The sequence below is a fragment of the Lepisosteus oculatus genome, chromosome 2 (genome assembly GCF_040954835.1).
Source record: "Lepisosteus oculatus isolate fLepOcu1 chromosome 2, fLepOcu1.hap2, whole genome shotgun sequence".
NCBI lineage: Eukaryota > Metazoa > Chordata > Actinopteri > Semionotiformes > Lepisosteidae > Lepisosteus > Lepisosteus oculatus.
In genome coordinates this window covers 71,431,705-71,442,743 of record NC_090697.1, presented here as the reverse complement: position 1 = coordinate 71,442,743, position 11,039 = coordinate 71,431,705, and the positions used below count along the sequence as shown (strand labels likewise).

General features: G+C 38.1%; 1 protein-coding gene across 3 annotated transcripts in view; it reads left to right on the top strand.

Annotated features, from left to right (window-relative positions):
* plekha2 (pleckstrin homology domain containing A2) overlaps positions 1-11,039 on the top strand; it is a 41,442-nt gene continuing 30,403 nt past the window's right edge. The window contains exon 1 of one of the 3 annotated variants that reach the window (XM_015341296.2): positions 1-20. The gene's annotated coding sequence lies outside the window, so the exon portion shown is untranslated. Of the gene's footprint in view, positions 21-949; positions 1,027-2,142; positions 2,502-11,039 lie in introns of those variants that run through there. The other 2 variants (XM_015341295.2, XM_006625500.3) reach the window with 2 other exon arrangements.

The following is an 11,039-nucleotide window of genomic DNA, read 5'->3' as shown; positions in this document are numbered from 1 at the left end:
AGTCACCATTTCTTTGGGAGGTAAGAGGAAACCAGAGCACCTGGAGAAATGTCAAGTGAGTGCAGGAAGACTTTTGCAAACTCTACACAGACTGACACCCACAACAGGAACTGAACCTGACCCTGGAGGTGTGAAGCAGCTGTACTAACTGCCCTGCCCCTGGACTACCCAGAAACCCTGAAATACAGTACATGCCTGCACAGACTGCGTTCACTCACGCCAGCTAGTTTTTTTTAAATGTAGTACTCATTATTATATTTAGCATATTAGACATTCAACATCTGCAGCCTTGTCTTACTGTACATTTAATCCCACTCACTCCTCTTTGTATATACAGTAGATGTGCTGTTCCCTAAATTTGCTTCTAACCAATTTTAAGGTATAGTGCAAACCTGTGTTCCACCTAAACCAAGTATTAAAGGTAACAACTCCCTTCAGCATTTTGAAATTTCTATGTGCTACGATTCTGTAAAACCCTGAACAATGCAGCCCTAGTTACCAGGTATTTCAATCCCACCCATCAGAAAAGGGTCACCAAAGTACAAACTAATACGGTATGTGCTAGACTGAGAATACCTCAGCTACCAAAGTCTGCAAAAGCCTTCAAGGAGTAAGTTATGACACATGTACCTCCCTGTGTTTTAGTTGCCTGTCCTGTTTAAGGTGCTCTGCGACATTCTCTGTTGTTTCTGCTTCGTTTAGCAGTCATGTTGGCTCCGTCGGGAAAGAAAAAAGAGGAATTTCGCTAATGGGCTTTGTTACAAGTCACTCTTTGCCCTGCACGGCTGTAGACACTCACTACATTGTACAGTAGGTGCATCCACAGTCCTAAGAGAGATTTTAACTGTGCATACGGTACTGTGCACGACATGAATTGAACAGTGCTAGAAAAGGGCACGCTTTGCAAACAGCTTGTTACCACTTTCAAAATAGTAGGTGTACAATACGTAATCTAGCGTTTTGTGGCAGAACAGAGGAACAGTATCGATTGTACTAGAAAAATATGTTTTAAAAGATACGCTACAGGTAGGAAGGTATTACACCGTATACCTTTTTCCGTCTTCTATTACGAATAAGCAGAGAAAACCTACTGTACATACACAATTTCTGTTCTGAATTTATTACAAAGATACTACCAAACATGTTACGTTTTAGGTCTCTCTTTACTTCTGTTTCTGATTGTTCTGTTTTGCAACCTTCTCAGTAATTGAATTTACACGTGTTACTTTATGCTAGTGTGTAGATCTGTGTGAAGTAAAGTATATTACGATTTAGAAAGAGTTAACTAGCAAGTTAAAGCAACCGCTGTGATAAATAGCTTATTTGTAATTGAATTTAGAAATAAGATATAAGAAAATTTAAAGAGAAAACCATCGTTTTTTTAATTTTCCATGTTGGTCTTGTTATTGAATTGAAGTAACGTTTTACTGAGAACATGGTGATTAACTTCTCAGAAAATCCGTTTTGGTTGTTATGATTTACACTACAGTATGAATACTACATATTGTAATCGCCTGTAAAATGAAAGTGCCACCATTTTTTCCTAGCTTTTCTCTTTCTTCTTGAACAGAGTGAAAAGACATTAAGGGGAAAATAAATTAATTCTTGACATCCAAAATAAATACAAAATGTCGAAACATTACGGTGTGCTGCGGGCTACAAGGCAGTTATATGTTTAACATACCCCAAAACTGCAAGGTTTTGTCAAAACATCTGCCTTTAAGAAAAAAAACAACAACTTGGAAAGCACGTTGCTGTTTTATCACTTTTTCTGTAATAAACTGTTTTTTGGAGGATGTAAGTTAAAGTAATATACATTTCTACGTACATGTATGCATATTCAGTAATCGGAGAAGAAAGAGGACATAATTATACGTTTTTTGCATTTTATAAAGAAATACAACAAAATGGAAGATGCACATGAAGGACTGCAAAAGAAAAATAACACTGTGATCGCTGAATGTCATTTACAATACCGTATCAAATCCACGGCTATCATGAAACCGTTTGAAACCGGACTATGTATTTTCAAAAGCGAATTCTTATTTAGCCAAACTGGGCACAGCTGGGACCGCTGAGTGTAACAGACAGGCAACCAACCACTTGCTGTCAACCTGTTCTCTCAGTTTTACAAAGGCATTTAACTTCTTGCCTTTGGTCGGTCTCAGTTTTAGGTCCGTCTGCACACTCTTTGGAGATTTTTTTGTTGTTGTTTTCAGAGACGGACAACAGAATGCAGATCAATCTTTAAAGTTCCCCTTTTAAAAAAAAGACTAGATCATATCCGGGGTTGGTTTATTCTAATCTGTATCGCTATTACCCGGAAAAAACGAGACCTTGCGCGTTTTGCCTCTCATACACGTTCACAAAATGTGAAATAAAAACATCAAGGCTTTGTTTGGTCAACAAATACGGAATGGTAACTTGTTTAGTTTTTCTTTATAATCAGTGGAAGTAAGTGAATTTTGCACTTCAGAAACTTTTCCCCATATCGCAGTTGGGTAAGTGGTATGGTTTCTTTTAACACAGCTCTTCTGATGACAAAGGTGTGGCAGGTCAAAGTGCTTATGTACAGTTAGGTGACTGCTTGCAACCTGTCCGTTCATTTGCAGGCATGGTAATTTCGCCGCTAAAATTGAAGCTCTCCATAAGTTTTTAGGATATCGAATTATAAAGTTTGCGTTCACGATGTCAGCTGTTGTAATGTGCACAACTAAAGTCTGCAAATAAAATTGCACTGTTCTGTATAGCTAAGGAGACATCGTTCAAAGTACCTTTCAAATACTACATACATTTCCGGGAAGAACACGTCATTTTATTTCCAACGATTAGTATTTTACTACGAATAATTACTCGCATTTCCAAACGTACTGTATGTGATTAGTATTGCAGCGTTAACAAAACAAAACGTGTGTTTTTCTTCATGCATATTCGAACACAAAACTGGAAGTGAACGTATTGTATTGTTGAACGTTCATTCATTCTGAAATGAATCAATTAGTAGTGTTATCCGAAAGATAATACGATTTTTTGCCTATCTAAATGAAATGTTATGAAATTATGTTCCAAAATAAAAATGATTTTCCATGCGTTTTGATTTCAATTGGCAGGGATTAGTTTCTCCCGTAAAACTGAGCCGAGTTTATGTTAATTATGCCATTAATTAAATCACAAGTAAGTGCATATACACAGTATATATACTGTAGTTTGAAGTTTGAACACTTTGAAGTGTTCAAATTTTCACTGCGAACAGATGTTTAAATAACGTTTTGTTTTAACATATTAAACAATATTTGATTTAAGCGTATGATGTACACACAGCTTCCTGTGCAGGGACAATTACGAATGATGAAAATCGGCGTGAATTATCGGAAACTTTGCAGACTCCCCCCCTTTAACAAGAGGCTTAAAATTATTATTGCAGCAAGGCCACGATGTGTCCTTGAATTTTAATGATTTTGCGAACGTAAATGCTTTCCTTGCAGCATCAGTAATGCAGAGGATGTATTTTAAAAAGCATACTTGTTACATTTCAGTGGTTGGAAGTTATTAGGGGTGCGAACACTGTACTGTATTTGCAGACTGCGATCAAATCCAGGCGACGTGCTGAACCCAGAGAAAATACTGATGCAGTATACAGTATATGTGGAAAATTTCCGTCATATAATCTTTTACCTTTGTCAGTGGTTTTATATGCTGTAATTATGCTTAGAAGTCCTGCGTACTTACTGTGGGTAAATGACATCAGGCTTTGTGAGTTCTAAGCAGTTTTCAGTAAGTGGCACTCTTGTACCAAGAGCCTTTTAGTTTGGACCTTTTTATACCCATGGCCCTGTTTTAAAGGTTTCTGCATATCCTGGATATCAGTATATTTTTAAAATACACCCATGGACTGGATCAGAAGTACAGCATCTGTCTGTACGTTGTGAGTTCTAGCCGGCTTGATATGTCAAGGTCTTGAAATGTCTTTAGCTCGCAAAACAGAAAAAGAGAAATATTTCTTGTTAAAAAAGGGTTGTTTAATTATACCTCCATTCTAGTTAGTTGTAATTTTTACCAATGCATGTCTTAGTAATAGTACAATTTCCTGGTGTTGTGCAGCAACAGCCAAGAGGATTTACTTTTTAAAAATATTTTATTTGCATAGATATTGATAAGAAAGCTGTAAAAGCGATCTCCAGCTCTGAGGCCTTGTAAAGCCTGGAAACTATTTTTGGAAGTTGAGTAACCAGTTATGCTTACATGTAATTATAGGCCTGGTGACAGCACTGTTTTAATTCCTTAAACAGGGCAGTTTTGTGATGCGGAAACACATAACATTTAGTTGATTAAAGCCAATGCCCCTGCATTGTGAGGGAGGACACTGCAATGCCCATGAATGATCTGAAAATACTCCGAGACCTTTTTCATAATTAGGCGTCCTCTGCTACTTGTGAATGGTTTTGACCTGACCCGTTCTGTGGCTGATGGTGACAAGTGCCGTTGTTTGCAACAGACATGCTCACCCTAAGTGTGAGTTCATTTCAAATTTTACATGGCCTGACAAAGGGCTTTCTGATAAAGCAGTGCTGTAGTTATTCATGAAATGAAGTCAAGCCACTTCAAAAATGTTGAGTCTGAAAAGAAGATGAGTTATGTGTCTGTCTGATACAGTAGATACCTGCATGCTGCGTGGTCCTTTCTAAAAAGATTGATTAGAATGAACAGTTTACCCTGTATATGAATAAAATGACCCTTGAAGATCAGCCCAGGTATGTTATTGAGGTTCGAGTGGGGAGCTGTGTCAGCATGCGAGCTGTGCAGGACCAAGCAGAGGTTAATTCCAAGTAGGAAAGAGTAAAGGAAGGACAAAACATGAGATTTTGGTGGTAGAGCTTTCTTTGCTCACACCTAAAGAATCTCCCATAGTTTTATTTTTACTTTCTTTTCTGATTTTCAACATGTTATTAATACACAGAGATGCTATTCATGTTTATAGTATGCAATGTATGTATTTTTGTATATACAGACAAGCAGTAAACACAATAACATTTTGATCGATAGTATATGTAGTCATGGGCTAGCATGTACTTTTAGTCATGCTCTGTGTCATGTATGTGTTTCAGCAGTTTAATGGTTTTGCAAAAGGAAATGCATTCTGACGGGTCATTATGTGAAGCCTTATGGCGTTTAGCTGGTGCAGCAGATATTTCGATGAGGTTAAATTTGACTTGGTTTAGCCACCTTTGCAGAAAAGAAGGGTGATAGAAGTTGCATATAAAGGCATGTGCTGCAGGTAAAAATGAGATGATTAGAAATATAGATTATTCATGAATGATGTTGACCATTTTGCAAGTTTTATTGACATTTGTACATTTCTACACCCACATTGTTTTGTGGCCCAGTTTCCTAAAACTAAGTGCACTCCAGTGTTATATAGTTTTAGGCTTCAGATTATATGCGTTTATAGCTGGGATTTCCACATTCAAATTAATGGGAATTGTATTTTTCAGTCTGTCCCCATCAGACTTTGGCCTATTTTTTTGTTTGCCTAGAGAGAATTAACTTTCAGGTTTGGAATTTGACATTGACAAGATGTGCTCAAACTATGATATAATCTAGGCGTCTCTAATGTGGGGTGTTCCAGTCCCATGGTGGTGTAACTGGAATACAGTATGCTCTTAAAGTATGGCAAGAAATGAAATATCACTTGCTGAGAAGGGTCTGCAGCTCCAGCATGCAGAAATTCTGGCAAAGGGAAGAATAATATTTTACAAACATCATAACATCTAGACAATGACCAGTGTAACTAATGTGAGATGGCGGATCCTAGTGCTTTTTGGTGTGTATACTGTATCTGATGGGTAAATCCCATGGCTGTTGTGAACTCAAATTCATTTTTTATGCTATTTGTTCACAAAGGCGATCAATGTTTTTTAGCAGGATTCTGATTAAAAACTGGTGCCAACTTACAGTCTGAGCTAAACAACAGAACAGTTCATCAGTTTGTATTTGGGGATTTTGGAGTCCAGTAGGGTAGTTTCTAAGGAAAATGTGTTGGGTGGTTGAAATATTTTGAAGGATTCCATTGGACATCCCCTGCTTTTTGAACAGAATTGAGACTTTAAAATCTTAACAAAAATCCAGATTTGGTGATTGGTGATAAGCTGGTTATATCTATTGTGTACTTTTTTCCCCACTTTTCTTTCTTACTGTTACGTTCTGCAGTCATTTTCCTTAGATGTGTTTCCTTAAAATGTGTTTCCATCACATTCCATGTAATGTGCATATAGCACACAAAGACAGACCATAAATGGTTTATATATTAGCCTGAGTGATTTTCATGTAAGAATGCATGTATTATAGAAGTATTAACCTGCCTGAGACCAGGGTTGAAAGTAATTTTAGTTTTATACCACTGCAGTGAGAAAGGTGTGTCCCATTTCTCTCTCCTCTTGTTTACATATCCTAGAAATTCATTTTTTTTTTCCAGTGAAACACAGGAAACAGTTTTGAATTTTGAGTTTGAGAGACTTGATTCACCAGTTGCAGCATCTTAGCTTTTTCATTTTGCATCTGAGATGTCAAACTTTCCATGTGCAATAATCCAAATATTTTTGCATCCGAGGAAAGATTGATGGCAGATAATAAAATAATGCTGCTTTGTTGCATTCTGCCTGTGAAGAATGGATGTGTGTGAAGTTTACCTCTGAATATTCAGATCTATGCTGCTTTTACAGTAGATGCACAGAAATGCTACCTCGTGACAGTGTGCTTTTTTAAGTTCTTGTTTCACAATAGACTGATAAGATCATTGATACGATTCCTTTCTACCGGTGGAAATTGGATTAATCTTTATAGTTAAATGTAATGGTATAAGAAACCATTAGTTTATGTAAAGCCTTTAGGGATTTCTGACCACAATCAAGGTATTTCCATAGCTTATATAATATTTTATCATGGTTATAGAGATTCAAGCTATTAATGTGGAGTTCTGCCACCTGCTGGTGGCTTTTCCTGCCCAATGATGGGGTTTTGTGGTAACGTTTAGTGTCCATTGGCCATGGGTATCTCATTTTAGTACTAATAACTCTCCCACTTGTACTAGAGGGCACACGTTGTGTCCCAGGAGGCTACATTAAGAGACTCGTGCTTTTTAATTGGTGGTGTGGCATTATAGAAATATGTTGGCACACGATTTCACTGTCTTACCCTGGAGTTTTTTGCCCGTGAGTAGCACCATTCATAACTTCAGGTGAAGCCATCTCTGGTTTGGTTTGCAAAACCTTCTCCAGAACACCTGGAAAACTTGCTTAAATCATGAATGTGCAGTTTTGTGTGCATGTGAGTTACGATGATTTTTTTTTAATGGAAATATTTACTGCTTGAATTAACTTGAGCATAGCGGGCCTAACCTACCTTCTGAAGAGCCCCAGTCCAGCAGACGTTATTGTCCATCATCAAATCAATTTATGAAGATAAGTACGAAATGTACTTAACCTTTTGCAAAAACTCAATTTTGTGAAGTTATATCAGAGAAATCATGAGTGACCTACGGTATTTTTGCTGTGCTGCTGCCCTTTTGGGTGCACATATTTTCGTTCTAAATGACCTCTAAGCCATTTGTTTGTTGAACAAATCAGCTTGAAACCATGGCCCTCCAGAAAGCCTGCGACGGCAAGCGATGTATCTCTGGCATGGTATTTACTATGCCAGTCTGCAGTTAAGAGTTAAGCATAATCTTGTAGAGGGCTGTTCGTTTGGATAATCCCAAGTTTTATGTGTATTTTTCTTTCCAGGAAGCAATATTGTTGCTCAGTTCACATTGCCTGTCCACACAGAGCGCTGTATTGGAGAGCCCTGTTTACACAACTTGGAGCTGCCTGGCTTAGCTGGCCTGATAAGGCCAATGAATTATGTGTTCCTGTTTTCTGTTACATTATGGGTGGGGGGAAAGCACTTTGTCTGTGGAGGGGGGAACTTTATAAATTAGGCCTGTGTTCTGGGATTCCTATCAGCACTTGACTTTCACCCACTGGATCATTCGTATATATAGGCTTCTACAGTGGTTTTGTTTTTACCCTGTCAGCTACTGTACCTTGAAGTAGATTATAGCAATGGCTGCCTGCCTGGCATGGAAATGTTGAAGGCCTGCAGGGTGCCTTTACCTTGACAGAGAAGGATCTTTCCCAGCTTTGCTCCCAGCTGTCCAGGTGTCAAGTGTAACACTGCTATAGTGTGTGGCTGATACTTGCAGCAACTCTCATGTTAGCAGATCAGGGCAGCAAGTAGAGAGCAGAGCAGAGTAGAGGGGTTTATTCCCATATGTACATGTACATTGAAATTCTTATTTGCTCCAATCTCTCAGGACATACACAGTATATCAGACAACACCACAAATTGTAGACGGTACATTACAAAAAGTACAAAATAAACAGATGATAATGAATGAGACCTTGAGCACTGGTGTGGTACCAATAGCCTTTGAAACAGCTGCAGTTACCCCTGTGCCAAGAAAACCAGATAATGTATGGCTCTGGACAACCTAAACAATTTTCTCCCTACATATCCACCCGACCCTTTCTTGCAAAAATTTTAGAATGTGCAGTTCTAAAATTATAAATGCGATGGTTATTTAACTGAACCCTTTCAGTCTGGTATCAGATAATTACACAGCACAGAAACGTTCCTGGTTAAAGTCACTAACGATCTTCTTATGTCTTCTGCTTCTGGTTCTCCTTCTATACTTATTCTGATCGACTTGACTGCCAGTTTTGACACTATTAACCACAATATCTTACTTTCTCATCTTGAGATTGTGTTTGGAGTTTCTGACATTGCTCTTAAATGGTTCAAGTCTTACCTTACTGGTTGCTGACACTGGGTTTCAGTTCTGAAGTTTGGTGTTCCTCAGGGCTCGATACTAGGCTCCCTACTCTTCAGCACATGTTCCCACTTGGTCAGCTATTAAGCTATTAAGTAAATGATCATTTCTATGCTTGATGATGCTCACATCTATGTCCATACTAAACCTGACACTGGTGTGTCTGTCTCTGTACTAATTGCATCTTTGAGGGAAAAAAACAGGATGACTCAGGAAGACTGAAGTCATGCTTCTCAGCACCTCCTGTCAACTACAGTATGTAAAACCAATGCAGTAAACCTGTTGGTGGATAGCCCTGATCCATTTGATCCAGGCTTGAAATTTGACCCACAATATTCCAGCTCAGAGATACTGCTAGACTACATTCTATGTTGTCTCTTATAGCAGCTGAAAAGCAAGTTAAAAAGTTAGAACCTTCTTTTCTCGAATTGATTACTGTAATACTCTTTCTAGTTTGGGTATCTTAATCCACACCGAACAAGCTTTCAGAATTGGCAGCCAGCCTGACTAGGTCACGTGCAAGTGATCACAACTCCTATCCTGGAAATCTTGCACTGGCTTCCTATCAGGTTTTGTGTCAACCTCAAAATCTCCATGCTCATCTATAAAGCTCCACGTGGTTTGGCACCTCAGTACCTGTCTGGTGTACCATTATTCTACTCCCCACCTACTGTAGCAACCTTCACTTGTCTAATTCTCGTCTCCTGTCTGTCTCCAAGTCTGTGTGCGCTCTATACTGTAGGTGACAGGGCCTTTTCCTGCTATGCCCCAAAACTCTGGAATTCTATCCCTAAAGATATTGGAGAGTCACCTTTCCTGAGCAATTTCAGCTCGGGACTCAAAACCTTCTTCTTTAGAAGGGCATTTATTTAATTGGTCCTGTCTGCTCCTTTGCTTTCCTACAGTATTCCAGACTCTCACTGTAATTGTATAATTCTTCTGTCTCCTCTCATTTTGTTTTCTTACTGTAAAGCACTTGGAGAAGCCTCTTTTAAAGGTGCAATATAAAATAGTTTACTATTTTTATTAAAGCTTTCCAGGGAAACTGCACTGAGATGATGTTTTCGAGCATCTCCTACCTGTATGTGCCTCATCCTTCCCTCACTTGCACTTACTGTACATCTGGATACTGTAGATCATGAAGTTGGAAAAGATTTACCAAGACTTGAGTGCTGAGATTAACAAGAAGACGTGTTGTGCACTTATCAGGCATATTAAGGTCATGACAAGCTTCTTTGAAAGGGAAACCTCTTTTGGGAATGTTAACAAGCTTTAATATGTGGTTTAAGATGTTTAAAAATATTACCCAGCCAACATTGCTAGCGTTCATTGCTTTGGGTCTTTATTTTACAATGCCCTGCATTTTATATGCAGATGGAACGCATTGCATATTCACTAGATCCCAATGCATTAAAACCTTTAAATTGCCGTCACTGTCTCGGTCGGGTAAGTACCGATTTCACTGCTAGGGAACCCATACGAAGATTTTTTTAGCATCTCTTTGGCTAAAAACTTTCTGGAAAATGTACTGTATCATCTTGATTTAGAAGAAGCCTTTAATGGAGGTTTTTCTTGGATCAGACATCCAGTAGGTTCATAAGCTTTCAGTATTTTATTTACAAAGTAATTGATCATATAATCATCTGTTCCAAACGTCATCCTTGATGATACATTTCATACTCCTGGTTTTAACATGCTTTGAGATGGTGATATTGTTTGGTAGAAGGCAAACATCATGATTGTTAAACTGAACTAAATCTTATTTAATTTATTTAAATCTTATTTTAATTTGAAACTTACCCCTTACCCCTAAACTAAATCTTAAATTATTATGAGGAAATATGGCATTCTACTTAAATGTAAAACTAGCATGGATATAGGTCAGGAGTGCTGTCTGCTGTATTAAACCAAATTACAGTCTTTACTGATATTCTGTTCATGTCATTCAAACAGAAATTGTGGTTAGCTGCCTACACTTGAATTGAGTGCAAGTCTGCTAGCCTGCTGCAAGCTCCCCGGAATTCTGAGCACAATTACATGCATCAAAGGAGTCTGAGACAACCCAGCAGTAGTTTCATTAATGAAGACAATGCAAAGTGGGATTATTAGCAAAAGTAAAAACGGATCACCTAAACAATAGATTCTGTATTTTACAAAACATGTTCAAGGTTTGAAA